Here is a 24,957-nt window from a genome sequence, read left to right as displayed (position 1 = left end):
ACCGTCTGTTTACTCCAGAGGGCACTAAGTGAAACTTCAGCTGCGTGGCAATGCGCAGTTTATACAGTGAAGAAAAACACCCGTGAACAGCAGAACAACCACATATTTTCATCAGTGAGAACAGCACAAACATGCGTTATGTTCTTGCATTCAAAACACTTGATGGAGCACAAATCCGAATAAGAGATCTCAAGATGTGTTCTAAGTATTAAACTATATTTAACTTGACACAGTGACCTAAGATTGTATGTTTATGATGCAACGCACCCGAGAGGCTACACAAGCATGTCTGACGCAGGTGTAGATTGACGGGCTCTTAAACAAACCCTCATAATAAATCTCAAACTGATTGACAAATTCACTTGTGTAATGGATTGCTGTGAACTGTATGCCAATGATTGTCTTATGATCAATAATATGGTAGTAAACAATACATTGTATTCTAAAGCCACTTTTTGTATTGTCTTATTAATGATTAACTCTTCTGCTTCAAGAATGTAATACATTTTAATTATCTATATATTTTTTAATATATATATATATATATATATATATATATATATATATATATATAATTTTTTATATTTAAAGATAACTATCATTATTTCATCATTATATATTGAATTATTGTTATATGAGGGCTTTCTCAGCAAATATTTGTATATGCGATTAATCGCGATTAATTAATCGGGACACCATGTAATTAATTCGATTAAAAATGTTAATCGATTGACAGCCCTAATGTATATATATATATATATATATATATATATATTAAACAGCAACAGTCATTTAACTTGAGTGTTTCCAGTCTGGAGAAATATTTTTATTTAATTTATATAAAAAATTATATATATTTATATTTGTATAAATATATATGTGGCTGTATTATATTAATTACTACATGCAAAATTAGCACAGTAGGCTATGCATACTGCAGAAAAGGTTCTAGTAGTACAGTACTATGCTATTACAAATATTCTCTCTCTCTGATCAAAGAATAATGCTCTTTTCAGTGTCTAGTTGAATGTGAATGACTAATATTGCAGTGGCCTTCTTATCTCACCCTGTATTCTTCCCTCATGTCTCTCTCTCTCTCTATACCTCAGTGTCATACTATCTGTTCTCTCCTCTCACCTGCTGTAACACTTCCATATGTCTGCTGCTGGCATACAATGTTTCACTAATCTTCTAATCTTGAACACCTCCCCTTGCACTAATTTGCATAATAACTGACAACAAAACTCTGAAATATAATCCTCTCTCTCTCTTTCACACACACACACACACACACGCATGCATTATATGCATCCCCTACAGTGTGGTGTGATAGAGAGCAGACAGGGATTAATGATGTGGGTGCTAATCACATCTCACTCCAGTTGATCCATGATTTTCTACTAGAGATGATGAGTTATATTAAAGTAGAGTGTCAAACACATGTGTTTGTGTAACACTGGCAGAGCTCAGTCTGTGCACTATTGGGTTGGTTGGATTCAGATTACAAATCAAAGTATTTTGAAAAAAGTACACCAAAGGCACATGCTATATACTGTATGTATAGAAGTCCTTGACCTTATGTGTTTTGGAATAATACTACACAAACAAACATAACCAATAGACCAGGAGAAGTTTGTGACAGCAATCAAATACAAATGACTAATTACTTCTATAAATTGAAATCAGATTACTTTACTGATTTACGGATCTCTGTTTTTTAGCTCAACAACTTAAAAAATCATACTGCTTCCTTGTTTGTTGTCATACACAAGTCATACATACACTAGTTTTTCCCTTACAAAGACTAATTTCAGCTGTCACAGAAACACAAATTATATTTTAAAAAACAACACCAATGACAAATTATCAGAAAGTGTCCCACTTTACCAGTATTCACCCTCCAGCTATGTAGAGTGGGATTTTTAATGTCACTAGTTTAGTTTAGAATGAACCTAATGACTTAGTAACTGAAAAATGTACACACCATGATAAAGATGATTAAGCTAATGTGTCCCTCTATACCCGTTGTCAAACTTTACCTGTACTGACCCCATAGTCAACATTGTATATGCTCTGATTGGCAATAATTTGTTACTTTAAGTGGTATTGAACTGTTGGCGAGAACAGAAAAATGACTCACTAGTAACTTAACACATAGCACCTGTTTAGGACATAGTGTTTGTGAAGGGTCTTCAATTTGAATAATAATAATAATATCAGAATAAAATGATAAATAAAGCATACCATAATAAAGCTTGGTCGCAACCAATGTAGCTGACTGGATAACAGATTTGATTTCTTAGTAATTTCTAGGGATAGCTGAGAAAAATGAAAGGCTGGTCCTATATCATACAGTATATGTGCCAGTTTACTGTTCTTTTAACTATTAACATACAGCCTGCAGGGTCAGGGTATATTCTGGCAAACCGTTTGCCAATCACGTCTAGCAATCGGCAAAGCAAAATGTGGCACACGCCATTTACCAACAAGCGATGGGTAACTCGCAAAGCACGATGTTTCTTCCCGTTTTCCCAGCACGATACCATAGAACGGCATAAAGAGGGGTGAGAAGTAAGAGGTGGGGCACCAGTTAAAACATTTCAAAGTTAAAGTTCACGCAAACAGGTATTAATAGACAAGTTTTAGTCAATAAATATTGATTGTTTATAGCTAAATCCAGTGTTAAAGTAGAACACAAACAATCTGCTGGCTATATTTGGAACATTATAAATCCAAAACGCTCTGATAAACTATATGATATTTCCATATCTATAAGTAAACCGCGTAATTTAAATGCAGTGGGTGCACTTCTAACTCGACTTAGTCGGTACCATGAGTTTATCAGCATATGAAAACGTTATAAAGAGCATGTATGAAGATGGACACACAGATATGGAAATATCATATAGTTTATCAGAGCTTGGTATGCAGAGGGGAATTCAGAGCGAAATTTAAATTACGCGGTTTACTTTATGAACTGCACTAACGTTACATATTTCCGTAAAATCTCATTCGGATTTATTTAAACACACACATTAACATACTTCAGAAAGGGTCTTGGGATCCCAGACAAATCAAAGTTTGGTCTGCTCATGCGATCCCAGTGATACCAGCCTTTGCAACTGACACATTCAATCAAATATTCAACTTAAAAATATATAGCCTAATAAAATGACATTTACAACAAACCTGTATTATTAAAACTACATCAACTGTAATGTTCAAAACAAAGTGAAAAATAAAAGTGTCTCCTTTATCTGGTTTACAGGGATATTTAGGCGCAAGTCATCTTGTTTGGAAAATAATCAAGGTTATACATTAGGCTATTTGTTTATCACTCATGGCCCATTAAGATAATACAAATATTTAAAGTAGCCTACATTGTTTTCATGCTTGTGTGCAATTTAAGAAATATAGGCTAACACAATAAATTCAATACCCAGATTAGGAGTGCTTCTGCAAAATTCTAAAAACTCATCATCTTCTCTCAGTTATTTTGACAGCTCCAGGTAATCGCAGCGCCGGGTGTAGCTACTTAAGCCCCCTGAACGAATACGTGGAAGTGACCGTACACTTTGGTTTTATAATGTTCCAAATATAGCCAGCAGATTGTTTGTGTTCTACTTTAACACTGGATTTAGCTATAAACAATCAATATTTATTGACTAAACTTGTCTATTAATACCTGTTTGCGTGAACTTTAACTTTGAAATGTTTTAACTGGTGCCCCACCTCTTAATTCTCACCCCTCTTTATGCCGTTCTATGGTATCGTGCTGGGAAAACGGGAAGAAACATCGTGCTTTGCGAGTTACCCATCGCTTGTTGGTAAATGGCGTGTGCCACATTTTGCTTTGCCGATTGCTAGACGTGATTGGCAAACGGTTTGCCAGAATATACCCTGACCCTGCAGCATCTCACCAGACTGCTTGCCCATTATGACGCCTCAAACTCCATTACACTTTCTCTCAAGGTCAGCAAGCAAATGAGGAACCTCTCCATCTCTCATCTCATAGAGTCGGAGAGAACGAAAGGTGTACTTTATCAGTAAGTGCAATGCTTAGACAGACTTATAAGATGTCACAAATTTGGAAAATATATAACCATGCAGAAGACTCATGAGGTCTACTCCCAGCATGATCACATAGGAAGACAGTGAGTGTGATTTCGAAGTTGCATTTCCCCCTCTAACATTACATTTTTACTCCACTGATGGTTAGGTTTAGGTTTGGGTTGGGGTACAGTTTATAAAATATGTAATTCTTTCACTGTATTACAGCCTGAACTTTTTGGTGCCCCTTCATGGACATTACACCAAGACACTTACGGCTTTGGCCACCGGGGGCAGTGTTTCACATTTCGGTAAGCACAGTTCAGTTTTTGCTAAAGAAAAGTCAACCTACTGTTTCTGATGTCTCTGTGAGATCAGTCTGCAATACCAGTCCAGTCTAATTTCACAAACACCTTCGGTTTCATCTTGCTGCACATGCTCTCAGATGAGACCACTGGTCTACCAATAACCACATTTCAACTTCACATAATTTGTTGTCATTGTTAGCAGATAATTTGATTTAAACCATATTTAAGATCAAACAAATACGCAGGAGTCACTAAAGCAATCTTCTGTCCACATTTGGAGGAATGTAGTAGAATGATGATGTAAAGCAGAATGCAGTGGATTAGAACGTTGTGCTGGCATGCAAATAAGAGATAAGAGCTGTATTTTCACAAGCTGAACTAAAACATTTGAAGAAAACAGGCTGAGTGCTACATCTCTCTTAGGCTTGATATCACACCCACTGTGTCTGACTCTTGCTCACCCCACCACACTTGCTTTCAAGTTGCCAATGAGTAGTTCTCTAAAACTCAACTAGCTACACATTGACGTTTGCATCTCGAAGTAATAACTAAAATACATATGTAATCATCTTACACTAAGTATGTAATTTCAATACTAATGAATTGAACGCACAGTGTGAGAGGGCGGAGGGCAGGGCCAGGTCATGATGCTACATGCCTGGCCCCTATTCAGACTACTCAAGCCTCAGAGAGGAATAAAGGCCGACTGGAGACTGCAGTGGGACAGAGAGAGAGATTTATGGGCAGCTGTCCGATACCTTTGTGTGTTTGTCTTTTTGTTTAAGTTCCTTATTAAAATATTATTTCTATTGTCAAGCCGGTTCTCGCCTCCTCTTTTCCCATTAATCCCTTTACACTGGTGCCGAAATCTGGGAAGGAGGAGGGATGCGCCGTAGTAGAGTCCTCGCCACTACCATCCACCCCAATGGAGCAGCCGTAGCCATCCGCCAGAGGACGGAGGAGCCTGACCACCTGAGAGCAGACGAAGAGCAGAACCACGAAAAGAGAAGGGGCTCCTAACTGACTGCCTGGGGCAGTCAGGGCCGCTGCCAGGGGCGAAGGAGACCCCTACCAGCCGCTGAAACGCGGGGGTATGCTTCCTGAGCATTGAAGATGTCCACTTTTCTTAAGAAATGCCCAACTAGAGTAAAATTAGCTTCTGCACATTTGAGTTCTTCCCAACAATGGCTATATATGAGGTCCAAATTTTGACAATTGAGGGACTAATACACAACTATTACAAAAGGTGCAAACAATTTTTGATCCTCAAAAAGAAGAACATAAGAAGAAACAAGGGATGCAAACTTTTGAACAGTATGATTTGTGTAAATAAGAGTACATTTTGTGTTATGTAGCTATTGAAGGGCAGTACTACATAAAAAGAGCAGTGTAGCTGTCTAAATGTGACATTGTCTGATTTACCGCCGTGCTCATGGGGAAATGAACATAACAGAAAAATATTCGCTTACATATTCATGTGATGCACGAAGAAATAGATCGGCTTCTTTCAGCTCGTTGTTGAAAATATATTATTTATTGGTGCATTTCTACTTGTGCTGACTGACAGGATGACAAAGAGTGCTTGCCAAGCGTATGACGTCATTGCCGTGGTATCCAGACATATTTCAGCAGATTTGCAGAAAGACTAGAATGAAAGTATCTTCAAATCAACGTGCAACGCTTTGAAATTGCTACTCTTCTCTGCAAACGATACCAATGACAATAGCGAGAAGGAAAATTAGTACATCAAATGTAAGTAGAAAACAATCAGTGAGCCTACCAGCTGAAACCAGGACATAATTACAATGTTTAGAAAATTGTCAGGACAACGGGACACACACCTCTTCAAAACGGGACTTCTGGTCACCCTACGTAAACGTAACGAGAAAACAATCCTGCAACCAGAAAACAACCCCTCATGCAACATTTAATGCCATGACCTTATGAATTAAAGACTTGTTGATACAATTTAAGACCTTTTTAAGGCCTCATTTTGCAGAAGGGCGAATTAAAAATTTTAAGACCTTTTTAAGACCCGCGGAAACCCTGATGCAATCGTATGTTCCCTTACAGTGTGAGTGAACTTGCGGTTATTACATTTAGTAGAACCCTGCTATCCCCTAAATAAATATCCCCTATCCTGTTGCTGATATATTAGCAACAGGCTTGTTATCCAGAAAAAAAGACGAAGAAAAAACATGCATACTATTGTTGTAGTCGTAGCTGGCTTGATAAAATTAGTCTAGCCTTACTTTAACATTAGCCTCAACAAGACAAGGTCTGTACTAATCTGTAATGAGCAGTATTTGGCTATGTTTCAATGGTGTTGATGTTAGTTTTTTTAAAAGTTCAAAGTTCATTGTTATCTGTTCATTTAAATGCCATTTTGGTATTGAAAAGGTAATTAAACTTGATATTAAGAGAACAACAATAAAGTTTGTTTATCGTTCAAGCCGTCTTTGTAATGTAAATCAATGTTCAATGCACTCTTTAGCAACACAAAGAAAAGTTGCAATCTTTTGCATGGCTGATGGAATGGCCATTGATGGCACTGAAATACTGAAGCAAATAAAATTGCCCTCTTTAAAAAGAATGAAATGAGAATTAAGTGATAGATTTTCTTTGTGCTGCCACAGTTTCATTGTTCATTTATGGGTATAATGCTGAAAGGCATTAGGGGCCATTACATTACTGTCCCAATTTAAACTCATTTTCCTTTATTTAGTATCCCAAATTATATTCGCTTTACATGAAATGGCTACTAGTTCCACCAGTAACACACCAATATAAACTGGATATATTGAAAACACAATTATTTCAGTGACAAAAACAAGAGTTAAACTACATTCCAGCAAGATTGGAGTTTAAAAACATCAGTTACAACCATTGGCTAGTACATTGTGAGAAGCTGCTTTTTTTTTTACATCTCTCTGTTAAAACTGACATTATAGCAAAATAGGTAGCAACAGTGATCAGAGATTAACTCACTCATTACTGGTGTACAGAAGAAATGTTTGCATCAGGAGTAGAATATTATTGCCTTACACACACCTAATAAAAATCACAGTATTATGATAACCAAATGTAGTTTTGTGAAGCTGCACTGCATCTTGTAATGGCAAAAGCTACACTATTGTGAAAACAGATGAACTATCACTACTATCATGGAAAATGTGGTTGATAATGGGAAAAGCCTTGGTCACCACCCACAACACTCTAGCATCATGGCAACGTTTGCATGTGGAAGCACCATGCGCATTTTCTGTTACTTCAATAAAACTGCAGTAACATGCTATTAGCCGCACGGCCATCCTAGAAAGATACCAAAAGCTTCTTACAATGTTTGAAGGGGATCTTGTATTCATTTATTATGGTTTTATGGAAGTAACAATCAGAGATGTTCACAAGTCTTTCATCTGAAGTCCAAGTTTGTTGCGATGGTGTTGTCATTTGTTTGGACTTTTCAGACGGTCCCTTATCATACCCGCCACAGTATTATGACATTTTAGCACAATGTGTGGACTTTTTAGACGGTCCCTTACCCACAGTACACAACATTTAATATGAATATCAAGGTTAAATTAACAATCTTAAACGGTCGCCATGACTCATCTAGCCAGCTTAAAATACGAATACATAAATCAAATCAAATCAATGCGGGATGTGACTTTTCATCTTTAAATATGGATGATCCTATATTTTAAGGGATGGGTGGCAACCCTACACATGTGACCCAGATGTAATGAATCCATACAAATAAAACACAAATTGTCCCATTAAGTCTCTACCTCGAGTCCCTATCTCTGGGAACAATAATTATAACTATTTCACTGAAATTGGGGTTACCATATACATTTTTTGTAAGGGACTTACTCAATGGGCAAGTCCACTGTAATGATGTGACAGATTTATTGAGTAAAAGTAGACGTATGATTATAATATACATAGCAATGTTCATTTAAAGCTATTTTATGCAAAAACATATGCCAAACAAGGTACATATTTAAAGGTCAAAATATTAGCAGAAAAATCAAAGGTAGTCTACTGGGAAACAACAGACAGTATTGATGGGTGAGGGTCAGTTCTGTGTGTGTGTGTGTGTGTGTGTGTGTGTGTGTGTGTGTGTGTGTGTGTGTGTGTGTGTGTGTGTGTGTGAGAGAGAGAGAGATTATCCGCTGAGACGGCTGTAATACTGACAAACCATAAAGCAGTAAATCGGTCTGCTCCAGCATTAGGTTCATGAAAACCTTCCTCACTAAAGATGCACTCAATGTCATCTTCTGCATGCACACACTTACACATGACATCATAGACCTGCAAAAAGTGGTCCATTTGAAAACAAAAATTAGCACACATACGAGCTCACATGCACACACATAGTAACAGATGGACCCTGATCTTTCATTAACCCCATACTGATACTGTTTGGCTAACATTACTTGTCATATCTGACCATCTCACAAGAAACGACCCAACAGACTTCACATTACAAACACACACATACTTACACTAGGGCTGGGCGATATGGTAAAAAATACTAACACAATATTTTTTTTTAGATATTGTTCGATAAGGATATTTAGCATGATATACATTATACCATAAATGGGGATGGAAATGCTTTAACATGTTTGTTACACTTCAAGAATGAATTAAACAGAACTTGTTTGTTTTCCCTCTGAATCTCTCACCAAATCTCGCAGTTACAATTGAGTCCACTGGGGGTGCTGTAGATGTGCGTCATCCAGGTGTTGGGTGAGAGAAGAAGAAATCATGGTATCTGTGCTTCTTCTTTTTTCCTCCCCTTTTTTCTCCCCAATTTGAAATACCTAATTCCCAATCCTCGTGGTGGCGTAGTGACTTGCCTCAATCCGTGTGGCGGACAATGAATATCAGTTGCCTCCACATCTGAGACGTCAATCCGCGCATCTTATCACGTGGCTTGTTGAGTGCGTTACCGCGGAGACATAGCACATGTGGAGGCTTCACGCAACTCTCCGCGGCATCCACACACAACTCACCACGTGGCCCACCAAGAGCGAGAACCACATTATAGCGACCACGAGGAGTCGAACTCACGACGCCAGGGGTGGTAGTCAGCGTCTTTACTCGCTGAGCTACCCAGGCCCCTCGCATCATCTTATTCTTGGTAACGGTCTTGAATAAATCAAAAGTTACATTTCGCATATGTGTCATACGTGTTATTTTTAACGTGCGTTTTAATTTACATTTACATTGCATTTTAATATACTAGTTTTTTGACTACAACATTACTTGACAATACCCATCTAATAAATAGTATGTAAATGCTCTGCAATTATATAGCGCTTTTTTTAAGCCTTACCGATATCATATTAGCTGGATAGCTAGCTAGCTAGCGGATACATAGCCTCATGCTTTACTGATCTGCCACAATAATGTTATGCATTTTAATTACCTGAATTATTATTTTTATAATATATATTATATTTATAAAACACTCTAGCATGTGTCAATGTACACCTGCGTCAGACATACGCTTTTCTGGACCATCTCACTTTGGTTGCTTTGCGTCAAATATACAGCATTTTTAGGTCACTGTGTCAAGTGAAACAGTTTGAAATGTAGAAAAGACGCCTCGAGTTCCCTTCGGAGTTGTGCTCTGTCCAGCTGTGTTTAAATGCAAGAACACATTCTTATTTTCTGCTGTCGATAGTGCCAAGCAAATGTACGATTGGTGGCCATTGACTATGAGATGAATAAATCAATAGTAGAGAAAGCTCTAGTATTCTCTGTAAGAAGTAGAAAGGTAGAGTATTTGGGATTTGTGTGTAAGTGCCTGTCTCTCTCTCTCCGTCTCGCTCTCTGCAGGCGGTTGCCAGATGGCACTCAATCCTCTATGCTAATCCAGTATAGCAACCAGGGCCCGACAAGCACCTTACAATGGCACACAGACACACACGCATTAAATGTGACAATGTGACCATAGTGTTGAGGCAGAGGATCATTTATGTTTGTATGTGTGCGGCTGAGTGTATCATATTTCCTTAGGCTCTAACACTGGTGCTAAGTCTATTCAGTAACTTGCGTGTGTGTTTTTATGCAATTGTTAATACTTGTCTTAGGTGATTTCATCTGTGTAGAGATTAAATCTGAGCAAACTAACACGTATTCATAAAAAAACATTTTCTCTGAATTTTCCATGTGGCATTTTTTAGATATTTTAATGAAACAGACTAATATATGAGTTAAATACTTGTGCATCATTTAATGTAAACATGTCTTGATTATTTTTTTAATTCAGTTTACATTTAACATTTTGAATCTAATTGGCTACAGGAAAAAAGAAATCCTTTTAAGCATATCAGAGCAAATACATAAATATTTAGATTTTGCCGTTATAAAGATTGAAGGAAATTAAGAATATTATCTTGTGTTTACAATATTATCTATGAAAAATATAATGGTTTTTTTAGGGTTTTTTTGCTACATCGCCCAGCCCTATTAGAGTTACACCATTATTCCCTGTGAATCTCCTTTGAATTTAAAACAGACCAAAACATGCACACTCTCCAAAAATGTGTGCACACTAACCTCTGCAACCTCTGTTTACCTCTCTTTTTGCTCTTTTGCAGTCCTCAAACTCAATCTGAAAGTCTATTTAACATCCCAACACCATAGAAAAAGCAAAGAGAGCAATTTGAGCCAATGTGCCTTCCATAATTACATTAGCACTTGGCACTCTGACAGTTTCAATCATGCCAAAGGACTTTCAACTTCCAAATAATATTCTCCATTTCCTTTTAACCATAAAGGCGCAAATTCACTAAACATTTGCACAAGATTTGCAAGCGGTATTTCAAATGATGGTCAAAATATGGAGAAGAGTGTTATAACTGGATATATATCAAAATGTCCATTTTAAAGAGGTTCAGGTGCCTGTATTGTAGAGCAGTACAGTGGTGGTAGATAGTAGTAGTCAGCTGCATCCCCAACAAACGCTAACCTACAAGATCATGATTTGTTCCCTACAAATTGTTCTGAACAGTTTATTTGGTCATGTTGCCATTACCTGATTTGCCTATTTCCTTTAGTAAATCAGGTGCTAAAACAACACAGACAGCGCATGCAAATAAATTATTTATTTGATGACTAACAAGGGGAGAAAGATAGAAATGGACAGAATAAACATATAAAAAGAAGATTATAAGGCCACACAGTCCATTTACAAACCTGTGAATGGCAGATAATCTTAACAGCTGTAGTCAGCAAGCAAAATATTAGATTATGTTAAAATGTCGAGAAAGTATGTAGCTAGTCCAAGTTCTAACAAAGTTACTTAAGGGCAATGCAAATTTCTTAATGAATTAGGTTGTGTTATGATTTGTTTGAAAACCCCTTTTCTTGTTATTTTATGTTGTGTCGGTAAAGAACTGAAAGGGACCTAAAACAGAGCCTTGTGGAACACCCAAGCCAAGTCACCACAGTGTTTAAAGGTTCAGTCCTTCTGTTCATTTTTGCATCAGTTTAAACCTACTTTGTGGAGTTAAGCCTAAGAGAGATATTTAGCATACATACACAAGCATGCAAAGGCACCAGAACCAACAACATACTTTTTATTATAGTCCATAACAGATGCCCCCTCACACACTTCAGACACAGAATTACATATGCAAATGCACACATTCACCAGCTGCTGAAACATTCAGCTTGTCACAACCCCCAAAATCATCCTGCCATTTGGAAAATCCCTCATCACACTTAACACACTTACACATACACTTTTCACTCAATCCCATTCCATATATTTGTCTCTGGTATCCATAGACACTCCACTCCCAAATATCCCCAGACTAGTAACTCTAGTTCACTGTATTGGGAAATTATATTGCATTTGGACACAGCTAGAAACATTATTGTGCACTGTGACGTTTCAAATGCATCATGTCACAAATGACAGAAAAGTACTTGAATTCAGATCAGATAGAAGCATTTCCAAAAACAAGTTTTTCTCAGATTTCATCACCTAAGGATATGGTATTGATTGGGTTTGTAAAAACCTAATTTTCACTGTTCACACTACAAATTATGAACCAGATTTGAGTCTGAGACACCCCCCCAACAAAATCAGTTTTTTGCCGCTTGTCTGAACAAGGTCTTTGATAATTGGCTATTTCCTTGTAAACGTGTAGTGTATATTGCTGTGGTGTGAGTGGGCTATTTACTCTGGCATTTATTAACCACATTCCAGTTTTTTAATGATTAGCATCAGTCTAATTACATTGAAATTGAAAATAATTTTATGTACATAAAGTAAGTACTGAGTAATATTAATGAAGACAAAAGCTAATAACTTATGGCTCTGCTTGTGTTTACATATTGATATTGTTATTAATACTACATTTATGAACTACAGCAACATGTAATATGTGTAACATTGACACTGTGATGTAAAGTGTTACAGTACCATGATGTCTGATAACTGCTGACTATTGTAAATGTAAAAATAAAAATAATGAAATATAAAAGTTATCTGTTCAGGGCCCTGCTTTTGGATCTTCAAACCAGATGAGGTGAAGTGATGCAGTGTTGTGGCAGCATGTTGTAAATAAAAAAGGCAAGGTCAAATGTCAAAGTGTGAAGGTATATATCAGTTATGTCAGCATATATGGCTCTATATAGGATAAAAATGTTAATGTCAACTGTGTGGAAAAACGTAATCTCTAACACACACACACACACACACACACACACACACACACACACACACACACACACACACACACAGTGTACTGTATATGGAGACATACACTGGGGCTTCTTGTTCTATGGCTGTGCTGACCTGGCTTATTTACAAAATGATTTACATATAAAATTATAAGCTTCACATTTCTGCGTTTCACCCCTCCAAAAATTGACCCCCGTTTACTTACATTGTATGTGCTTCACTGTAACCTCAACTTTTGCTTTTTATTTTAAAAAAAGGGAGAATGTGTCAATTTTTTTTTGTGTGTTAATCAACTTCATGCAACAAATGCTGTCGATTGAGCTCATAAACAATTATCTATCTTTTCTATTGTATACATCTTAAGTTTTGATGCCTAAATACAATTATCAGCTATTTTAAAGGCCAACATTTCAATATAGCCTGCTGTGCATCCCTAGAAAGACCTTAGCTTTCATTAGAAATTTTTTTCTACCATATAATATTTTATTGTATATAAATACCTGATTTCACTAAATTCTAGATTGGCTCTTTAGTGTGAAAAATAAAAAAGCAGATAAAGTAACATTGGCCATCATATCAGTTGTAACAGTGTTCAAAACATGAAAAAAAAAAATTATTTTCATAATATCATATGTATCGGACATAAATCCTAATTTATTATATTGGTGCTGAAGTTTAGCTGTCAGGTGTTTATAGTGCACAAGCCCCCAGTCATCACCATAAACCTCACCCCTCATATACAATATATGCACGAACACAAACTCCATGAACACTCCTGTCCCACAGGACACATATGTTAATTAATCTAATCCCCCACCCAGTCAGGAAAATACACAGATCACTTTTCCTTGTTCTTTGTTTCCACCATCTCTAACAACACTTCTAAGGAGACGGCATTGGCAATATCTCAGACTCTTAGAGTGTGTGCATGGCCTCTTGTGAGTCTGCGCAGGCTTGGCAGAGGTAAAAATCAATCATTCTGAAGCGTCCCTATAAAAGGCCCAAATACAGACATGGGTAGCCTAACAAAAGGCCATGTACAAACAGCAATGACACAAATCTGTCCATCTAACTATCCATCCTTTCATCCTTTTCTACATTCATCCAGCTGTAGCACCTACAGTACAAGGGCCAAGATTCAATGGGTGGAATGGCACATCCACACAGACACAAATTCAGCCTTTAATCTTAATGCCCCCCAAAAAAGCAGTGCTTTTTGTTACTCTGTTTGCTCTGCAGATGGTTCAATTAAGCGATCACACACACCCACAACGTTCATTTTTGTGACATCAACAGAGATGCATTTTGGGGATGTGGCATTGGAATGGGGCAGGGGCAGCTGACAGTAGCAACAGCACCCAGAATGCAACTGCATCTCCTCCATACAAGACAATGCCTCCACACAGCTGCTATCTCTTTCTCTTTCCTCTACCATCTTCCTTTTTCTATCCTCCTTAGAAGGGCTGAATTCTGGAAGCCAAGGAAAAAGGCTAGCCCTACTATCTCCCTCTCCCTCTCTCTCTCTCTCTCACACTCTCTCTCTCTCTCTCTTATCCATATTCGTGTCATCGCAGACAGAAAAGGAGCCCTTTGAAACAACTCACCTGAAACATGTCTTGACATTCCCTGGCTGCATCCGTGGAAGCCTCCGTGTGTTTTCCTTGTACATCCTCCACAGCATATATTCCTGAAAGCTAATGCATGCTCAGGCTCTCCATTCTGTTGTCAGACCAGTTCCTGACCCCCAAACCTGGACTCACTGGCTTCAGTCAGCAGCCTGCCTGCTTCACTGCCTGCCTACTGTTCCCTAGCCAGTGATGTCACAAAGAACTTACAGCCTTATTGGCTAAGAGGCTGCATGTTAATAAAGGCAGCTGCCAGGAGAGAGGGGGAGGGCGGCATCCAGACAGAATGGATCTGCTGTTTCACAGATTGGTGAATTCACAGAAAACATAGGGAGGATTTTTTTATTCCACCCAGTTTCATTTAGAGGAATTATCTTTTAGCAGAAAAACACATTTCAAATTGATAGTCTTTCTTTTCTGGGAAACCAGACCAAAATGATTGATTACTCCTTCCACAAAAATAAATAAATAAATTGTCCAATCAAATGCTTTCTAGAATGAGGATGTCCCTCCCCCTACAACCGACAAGCAAGTAAGAAGTCATGGTTCAAGGTTGTGATGTAATTAAAACCTATTGCTTTTGAAATAAATAAAGAGAGAAGCCATTCGATATGTCCTGCCCAAACTTCCTGTTGTAATAAAGCGCAACAGTCTGGCTCAGGAAGTTAAATCCCATTCTTTTTCTCTATGGGTGAATTGATTTTTGAAACGTATAAACCTTTAAAGACAGAGGGGGGCCTGGGTAGCTCAGCGAGTATTGACACTGACTACCACCCCAGGAGTCGCGAGTTCGAATCCAGGATGTGCTGTGTGACTCCAGTCGGTTTCCCAAGCAACCAAATTGGCGTGGTTGCTAGGGATGTTAGAGTCACATGGGGTAACCTCCTTGTGGTCACTATTGGTGGTTCTCACTCTCAATGGGGCATGGGGTAAGTTATGCGTGGATCGCGGAGAGTATCGCGGACAGCCTCCACACGCTGGGAGTCTCCGCGGTGTCATGCACATCAAGCCACGTGACAAGATGCACGGATTGACGGTCTTAGAAGCGGAGGCAACTGAAACATGTCCTCCACCACCCGGATTGAGGTGAGTAACCGCACCACCATGAGGACCTACTAAGTAGTGGGAATTGGGCATTCCAAATTGGGGAGAAAAGACGGACCTACCATGAGCTCCGTGGTTGTTAATCAAAATGGATATGGCCAACAGACTGCATTATTTCAAAGTAATTAAAAAAATTATTTGTATAATAGTGGAATTTCTGGTGAAGAACTTCACTACCCATGATCCTGAAAGGGGAAATCCACCAATCAGAGAATCGCAGCAAACAAAGCACACCAAAAGAGTCACGTTTTCAAATACTTTATTGCTTCAAATCAAAGTTTGTAATGTTGTGATTCAACTCAGAGCTGGTTGGTTTGGTTTATGGTTTAGAACTCTTATATAAAGGATTTTATTAAATCCCTATTGAAATACTAAATGGGCAATACTCTTCTGGAACCAAGAGAGCTGAAAAAGTGTTCTAGTTTAAGAAAAGTAACATTGTATTACCATGATTGTTGTAGATTTTACTTATTCTTTTAGTTGACTGCCTTTTCTTCAGATTTTTTGTAGGTTATTTGGGCACTGATATGATTGGAATACCACAGTTTTCTTCTAATTATATTGTAAATAACATATAATATAAATATGGTAAACCTGAGGTAGCATGGTTCCAAAATACCATGATATTACTGTCTGATACTATCACTGTACCATGATATATTCTTGTATATGTTCAAATTACTTGACAGGTTAATATAAGGATTTGGAGAAAATGGCAAACTGTGACTAAGAAAACAAGCGTTAATTAAATCTTTCTTTACTTTGTCTTTTTTAACATTTCAAGACTAATTAATTGATAAAAGCAGATTATTTTAAACAAGTAGCTTTTAGTTTGCTATGCACAGCTGTCCGCGAGTTTGTTGAATGAGCATTTATCTTTTTGCCCCAGCTTTCCTACGATTCCACTGTGGGCAGCAACACCAAACAAAGTCCTGCTGCAACTTGCCCTAATTTGCCTATGATGTCATCTTTTTCCCTCTTGCTCACCCTTGATTGGCTGTTGGCTTCAGCAGCTGCTGTCTTGAGGCGGAGTCTTGTCATAGCTGCTTAGAATCAGATTCACACCGGTTGTCGTGACAACTTTGTGGTCCTGGGGGATAACAGGCCTGATGTGTGATGCTGACCTGTGAAGTAGGGGATGATGGGGGATGTCAGACACTGATGGGTGTTTCAACAATATTATTTATTTATTTATGTTTCATTTTTAAACCTGTTTCTGTGAGACCAATACGACATGTTTTTTTTAAATAAAATTGACTCGGATTAAGATTTATTCCTTGTCTTAATTATATTTTCTCTATTTTTCACTAGATTTTCTGTTGTTCTTCTTTCTAGATCCAACTCAAAAGCAATGACTGATTGTCATAATAAAGAGTGGTAGTCAGTTTTGTACATTGAAATAGCTATACTTTGGTTTATTTCCATTCTTTAAAAAAGATGTAATGCAGAGGTTTTAATGGTTGTTCAACAATAACATTTGCAAAATTGTTACCTCGTATAGGCCTCATATTTTACCACCAATAACAATTAGTTGAGGCAGCTGTGTTCTATAAACCAATTGAGTATATTTTAAATGCATATAAACTGGTTGAATTACATCAGCCAACTTGCAACACTCTAATCTTTCAAGGAAGGCCTTGTACTAAAAGTGGGCTGAAGGACATATAACTAAGCTGAAGAATATATCAGACGAATCACAGTAAGTTTGGGCCTATATTTTACAATAAGGGAGATTTCAAGATCAATTTTATTTGGTTGCCGAAGTAAGAAGAAAGTTAAATAAAAGCAATCGCCTGTTCCACTTACACAAAATCAGCTGAATGTAACTTCAAGGTTGTAGCTCAAGCCTTCAAGCAATACAACAGAGGTAGGTGACACCGCACAGACCCCCCTGCATAGCAATTGGGTAGTAGTCGGCTGAGTTGCCTTTGCAAAAGGTCGCATCAAGGGAGCACAGAGGCTGCAAAGCTGAATCATCAATCATGACAAATGGGACATCCTGCAGTCTCATGGATGCATGAGTGAAGGCCACGAGTCTGCAAGTCCACAAAGAGTGTGTCATTTTGGGCAGATCCTAAAAGGGTTCATGAACCAGACCTTGCTCCAAAGGTGTTGTTTCTGCCTACCTGAACTCAAGATGAAACAGAGAGGCCAAGCTATACTTCAGTTTAACCACTCTGTACAATTGTGGTGAGAAGAATATTATAATGCTATTCTGAGATGCGGGTTAGCGCTGTTTTGGCGGCACAAGGGGGACCTACAATGACCTACAAATGATTGTGATAAAATCGCGGTAATTAGCCAAGCTCTCTCTGCGCAAAACTCAGCGATGAGTTTAACAACGCTCAACACGTGCAACAGTGTCTGTGCACGTCAAGCTACCCGTGCTCCAGTGTTTAAGGTTGTCTGGCCATAGTTCAGTTACACTCTACTCCAAAACATGAACCAGCAACTTTTGGGTGAGCGCATTTTATCACATCTTGTTCACTGAAATGTATTGAGGCAAACTGTTTAGCCGCTGGGTGCAGACAAATCTACAGATGAAAAAAAAAAATTCAAAGCTGTTACAGAAGTGATGTCAGCTCATATGCACAACCTTTTTCGACAAAAGGCAAATTGATGATGAAAACCGAACCTTCATAGAAAATACATTGGAAAATGAGCTTTTTATTTTCAATTATTTTCTGTAGTGCTTGTAAAAACCAGAGTTTATTTAAATATTTTTAAATAAACATACTGTATGTTGCAAACAGTATACCAGTGCTCAGCTGTTTCGGCTAGTAGAACTAGTAGTAGGCTAGTACTCCAAAGGTGTTCAAACCCCCTTAGGCTAGTCTTAAAGTTGCACCTCTGTTGTCCTGGATGTCTTGAAGTTGTTCCAGTAGCTGGTAAAACATAGGGCAGGCAAACCTAAAGTTATAGTCTTGATTCCCAGAAAACAAATGTTAAATATATGCACCTTGAATGCTCTGTAAATCATTTTATATTTGAACACAGCACTATGGTGATGGTTCATGGCTCACTTGAGGGGATCAAACCAGCAACCTTCTGGCTACCAGCCCTGAACCTTAACCACTACACCACGGGTGTGTCTAAATCAGCTCCCTAGATCAGTATTCAGGGCACTGGTCAGGGAATCGGCCATTTCTACAGATGTCCCAATTACAACATTGATCAAGTGCACTGAAAAGTTTGCTTTCTAAAAATTCCCAGAATGCACTGTCTGTTGAAAACCAGGGAGTATCATTGCTCAATATGTCCCCTTCGCAGAATTGTCATCATGTTTCCTCAATTGTCAATGCCTTCAATTCAAATTCCTATTAGATTTCTGCATTCTGTTTTCTACCTCAAGTAAAATTCAATGTAAAGGAACAGAAGAAGTCCTCACAATAGCTCTGATATGCACAGGATCAGTTTCTCTTCCATCTAGTTGTGATTTCCACGCCGACATCAGCCACATAACAATATTCAAACTGTTCGGTAGTCAATGGCTGCTCTTTGAAAGATCAGTGGCAATCAGGGTCAAAGTTTAATTTATTTGATTTGTGAGACTTGTGTTACAACCCTTGACCTGCATTCAACACGCCACCTAGGAAAACGCTATAGCTTGATGCTTCATTCCATAGAGTTCAATGCATTGGGGAACATGTCGAACATATGATACCAAGCATTTGGAAGTCACCGCCCAGATTGAAAAAATCGCAACATCCTCAAATTAAGCTCATGCTTACTGGAGTTCTGTCATTTAACAGCTCTATTCTACAGGCCACAGTGGCCTATTGTGTACTGTGGATTGAGAGGTAAAGAGGAGACAGCATTGGCCTTTACAATAATTCATGACTGAAATTTACAATCTTGAGAGGGCAAAGAATCACTGTAACTCAGTATTGTAACATTCATTACAATGTTATATGGATCTTTCTAATAAGATGTTTAAAAAGACAAATCAGAAAATTGCTCATTCCAAAACATGGCATGGGCTAGGGGTTATCAAGAAAAAGTCCTGGTCATATTTAAGGATTTTTGGATTGTGACATTATTTTCATTATAATTAAGCACAGTTTACCCCCCAATTCTCGTTACTGAAATGCATTTGGACACATTTAACTTATACAATTTCCATAGTTTTTTAATGATTTTCATAACCTTTACACAATCTTTTTTGTAGTTGTTGTTGGTTATTACAGTAAAAAAAAAGATGCAGTTGTACTATTTTTCTTTTATTAAAATCAGTGAAAATGGAAGGCAGTATAAAATGTTAATACCCCTTAATGAGGGGAAGAATAGGGTGGCGGATGCCCCTTGTGCCTCAGATACAGCAGGGCTCCAGGCTGCAACTAAAATGGTTATTATAAATGGTTATATACCAAAAATAATTGATTGCGACTATCATTTAAACTCTAGTCGCCATTGGCAACAGACGGGTTGTGTGCGTTCAAATGCATTTCATCAGATATCATCTTGTGAGATATTGAATTTTTAGAGTGCAATCAGTGTGTCTCGAGCCGCTTTTCACCCGTTCTGTTGTGACGAGTTAGCTGCACCGCATGCAACAACAAACCCAGCAGAGAGAGTCGTGAAATAACTGATGGTGTGAAATCAGGAGCTCAGGTTAGCAGTTTGAATCAGATTCACTTTCTCAGCAAATCATCCAACAGTGTGTTCACAACTGGGAGCGCATACATTTCAAAATAAGAGTTTCATGTGTATTTCGGGCTTCTTTAAAATTAAAAGTCCCACACCACTTATATGTATGTATGTATGTATGTATGTATGTATGTATATATATTGTTATCTCTTATATTTGTATAAATCATGAAAGGGGTGTGAACATTTATGAGACAATAATGTCATGACATCCACCACCCTATTCGCCCCGGTTGAAGTTCGCTGGAGGACGCGCATGCAAACGCATTCAGCGGGAGACACTGATATAAACACGGAGACGAGCACAACAGTGAAAGTCACCAAACAAAATTGCTAAAATAATTACTCGTTTTCAAACTGGTTTCTGATTTGTGCATATTAAGTTGGGCTAAGAGCAAGTATTTTAACATTGGAAAAATTTCACGCATTACTTTTTGTGGTAACAACTACAAGTTTTCCCTTTTTGCAGTGTAGATTTTGGAACACAGCTAAAATTACTAACAATACAATCTACTGTTAACCTTTGATCATGGTAAAATTATTTTTGTGTGTATGCATATGTGTTATGCAGTACATTTACAGTACAATTCAGTATATTTTTGTGCATGCATGTATGAGGCTTACGAAATGGTTTCATCAATATTCTGTGCTTCTTTGGAATATGCTCATTACAAACTAGGCTGACATTTATGTGAACCAACACCGCACAAAAAAAATAAAATTAAAATCTGTATCAGTATTGTCTTATTTTCCAGTAAAAAAAAAATAATTGAAAGAAAAAATACGTTTCTATTATATATATATATATATATATATATATATATATATATATATATATATATATATATATATATATATATTATTATTATTATTATTATTATTACTCAAAATAACTTTTTCTTGTTTTAAGCAAAAACGTCTTTATTGAGGAAACCTACCTGCCAATGTGGTAAGAAAAATAAAATGCCTTTGACTTGATTTTCCTTACCCCTTTGGCAAATAGTTGTTTTATTTTTTATTATTATTATTATTATTATTTTATCTAAGCATAAACACTATTACATTTTATTAGGTGTCTCTGAAAAAAAAAAAAGACAATACAACTTATTACAAATACTTATGTCATTTTGCTTCTCAATTTAGCTGATTGTGGCAGGGCAGAGGGCGGGGCCGGGTTGTGATTCTACACACCCGGTCCCTTATCAGGCTAATTAAGCCTCCGAGAGGGATAAAGGCCAATGGCAGACTGTGGTACAACGAGAGAGAGATAGTTTACGGACATGTCCGTCATGTGTGTTTGTGTCTTTTGTTTAAGTTTATAATAAAAATATTATTTATATTGTCAAGCCGGTTCTCGCCTCCTCCTTTCCATTGAACTGCTTTACACTGATCTTGGAATATTTCGATATTTTTAAATTAAAACACTGAGTAAAAATTTTTTTTTGCAGTGAAGCAATGTGGCATCCTGCACACACATCCACACATAGTCTCAATCAATCACACTGTTCTTTACAGCTCTATAGCACCTTAGATGTGGTGAGCATCCTGGGACACAAGCCAATGGGACCCACAGACTGGAGTACCGCCAAGGACAACCCCTTTCCTCTCCATCGCTTTTCCTCCCCCTCTCCCTCGTTCACTTCCACTGCGCCTCAGTGCTGCAATACAGCAATGAATCAGTGTTAGTTGTCATGGTAACCACTCCACTCCTGCTTCCGCCCACCTAGCGCCCATGTTAGCTGGAGATTTACGAGTTCAATCACGAAAAGATAGAGAGAGAAAGAGAGAAGGAAATAGGGAGTGAGGATGAGAGACATGTGACTAGAGGAATTCAGTGATTTTACTCTGGCGAGGATATATCAATATATCAACAAAATAATACTGACATACTGACATTTCCTTGTACATTACAAATGATTAGAAGGATATATTATATTATATTATATTATACCACAGCATGGTACATGTTCCAAAACATTTTAATTTTCTATTACTATCTCTATTTTTGAAGTCATTTTCAATCACTGCATGAGTATGAAATAGCTCCAGTTGTTAACAACGTTAGCTTAGCAAAATGCTAATGTAAAACCAAACACTATTTATCCTGATGGAGCACTTGTATTAAAATGAATGGGAGAAATTGGAACACCCAGTATGGTGGATGTAGAAAAGGATGTCCCACCTTACAGGTAAAAGAGCCAATACATTTTATATATAAACCTAACAGCTCACTTGAAGTGGATCATTATTTTATTTGATGAGAAAACACACCTAGGACTACATAAACTACAATGGAAATGCATTTACAGAATTGTGACAAGGAGGAGGGCATGACCGGGCCAGGAGGGTACACGGCCGGCGCTGAATCAGATGATCAGCGGGAGAACGAGATAAAGGGTGTCAAGACACCAGTTCGAGAGCGAGAGAGAGAGAGAGAGATGCACACGGCCGCGCTGCATGTGTGTCCTTAAGTTTTATGTTGATTAAAGTTCATTTCTATCATTAAACTTTACTTTGACTGTTTAGCCAGTTCCTGTCTCCTTGCCCGTCCTTTTAACTGTTACAATAATATATTCCTATAGAATGTATATAGGACTATACTATAGATGCATAAAAGAGTCATGTGACTTTGCCTCAACAAGCCATGTGAATTCAGAATTTGCTCAGAGAGGAGTCAAATTTTCCTTCTGACATTGTACTTTAAAAACACACTCTAAGTCTCAGAACTGAAACTTCCTCCTTAATAAAAAATAGCATTTATTTAAATCAGGCCTTAGAAATGGGCCATTTGGAATTTGTGGAACTTGTGACTTCACAAGGACAAAATACATCTGTATATGACTGCCTCTTCAGCAAGACAACAACACCTATTTTTCGTCATTGCACCCTTGGCCCCTCACGCTGGTGCTCACAGTCAGTCACAGGTGAAGAGGAGAAAGGGCTTGTAATGGAAGATTCATCCAAAGGAGACTTAATCTGAATTTAAATATTTTTTCATGAACAACTTTGACCATTATCATCTCGTTAGAGCATCTCGTGCCTTTTTTAAAATATGCAATGTCAAGTTATAACTCTAAAAAGAGACCTCCATTCTATTTCATTCAGCAGCTCTGTTTCTTGTTATTTTGAAGGTATCCTGGACTGTTTTTGCACCAATCTGTGCTATATTGAATTGTTGGTCTTTTGTAAGCATGCACTAGATGGATGTCTTTGATTGTTTTGATGCATTTCCAGTGATGTGCAAATGCAAATTTTAAAAACACGTCTCATTCTGCTGCTGCCACAGACTGGGAGAAACACATGCAGTCTTGTGATGAGGATGTGAGATGTCGCACATGTGAAGACCAGTGTCTCTGCTTTGTCCTGTTGAATCCAGTTGAAGCAGCCAACATCACCATGAACTGTTTTACGTTTGCGTTTTCAGAACATTTCAGAATGGATTGTATGTTTTGTTAGCTCATATCAGCACAGATTGCTTGTGAACCAGTCATAATATGACCCTGTTTCCACCTGGTATTAAAATTTGTTTTTGGTGATCGGATTGGTGTTGATTGGTGTTCAGCACTAAATACAGGTCTTAACTGTATGTACTGTATGTGTTAAAAATAAGGCATAAGGCATCTGCTGCCGATTGCAATCAACCATGATGTTCGTGTTTTGTCTGCGCACTCTTAACCGCAAGTAATTTTTTACAATAAACAAGAGAGCCACATTGGCTTCTATTTTACGGCAGTTTCTCCAGAAGAGATGCTTTTGTTATGCAATATTAACGTTTGTTTTCATAAATTCGTAACTTGGACAGAGTTGAGGTGTGGTCTGTTATAGCCAAGGTGAAAAGAACCCTGCAGTGGGAAAACCTATGCAAACCTACTGCAGACAGTATCCTGGCAGGGTGCTCCCGGCCTCCCTTACTGATGTTCTCAAAAGTTTCACAAAAATGTATTAGTAACATGCCTTTATGTCTACATTCCCACTCTACTATCTACAGTCCTCACAACTGGCAAAATTAAGTCCTTTTAGTGGCTGGGAAAGAACCATATCAAGCCCTAAAATGGATCCTTGATTTGTCCTTGCCTAACAGACCTCAGGCAGTCAAGATCCATAACTGGATCTCACAAACTGTCAACATAAGCAATGGTGACCTGCAGGGCTCTGTACTCGGCCCTCTACTATTCACATTGTTGACTTATTATTGTATTGCCATGACACAACAGTGTAAAATATCATCCACAACAAAAACAAATACAGCATACAGAGAGTAGGTGATTGACATGATGCCGACTCCCTAAAGTGTTAACATCAACAAATGATACAATAATTAGTGATATCATGGAAAACCACTAATGCTTCTTTCGTGATTTAACTCATTTTCAAATGAGTGTGAAGCGATTTCCCAATTTCCTTTGTTGTGTCAATCAATATTCCTGCTTGTGATACACTGCTTCTCACAACTGTGAGTCCTGTTCATATACTGTACATTTAGGCTGTGCTACCTTAAGTGTATACAAACAGTGTT

At 37.8% G+C, this 24,957-nt stretch overlaps 1 protein-coding gene across 3 annotated transcripts in view; it reads right to left on the bottom strand.

Moving 5' to 3' along the window:
- The window catches only part of LOC127638053 (serine/threonine-protein kinase PAK 3), a 59,899-nt gene extending 45,081 nt beyond the window's left edge, over positions 1–14,818 (bottom strand). For all 3 annotated transcript variants that reach the window (XM_052119398.1, XM_052119391.1, XM_052119406.1), the window contains exon 1: positions 14,670–14,818. The gene's annotated coding sequence lies outside the window, so the exon portion shown is untranslated. The remainder of the gene's footprint in view (positions 1–14,669) is intronic.
- Between the last annotated feature and the right edge of the window lie 10,139 nt (positions 14,819–24,957).

This window comes from Xyrauchen texanus, chromosome 4 (assembly GCF_025860055.1).
Source record: "Xyrauchen texanus isolate HMW12.3.18 chromosome 4, RBS_HiC_50CHRs, whole genome shotgun sequence".
NCBI classification, from domain to species: domain Eukaryota; kingdom Metazoa; phylum Chordata; class Actinopteri; order Cypriniformes; family Catostomidae; genus Xyrauchen; species Xyrauchen texanus.
Note: the sequence above shows the minus strand (reverse complement) of the source record. Positions and strands in the feature narration are given on the sequence as shown.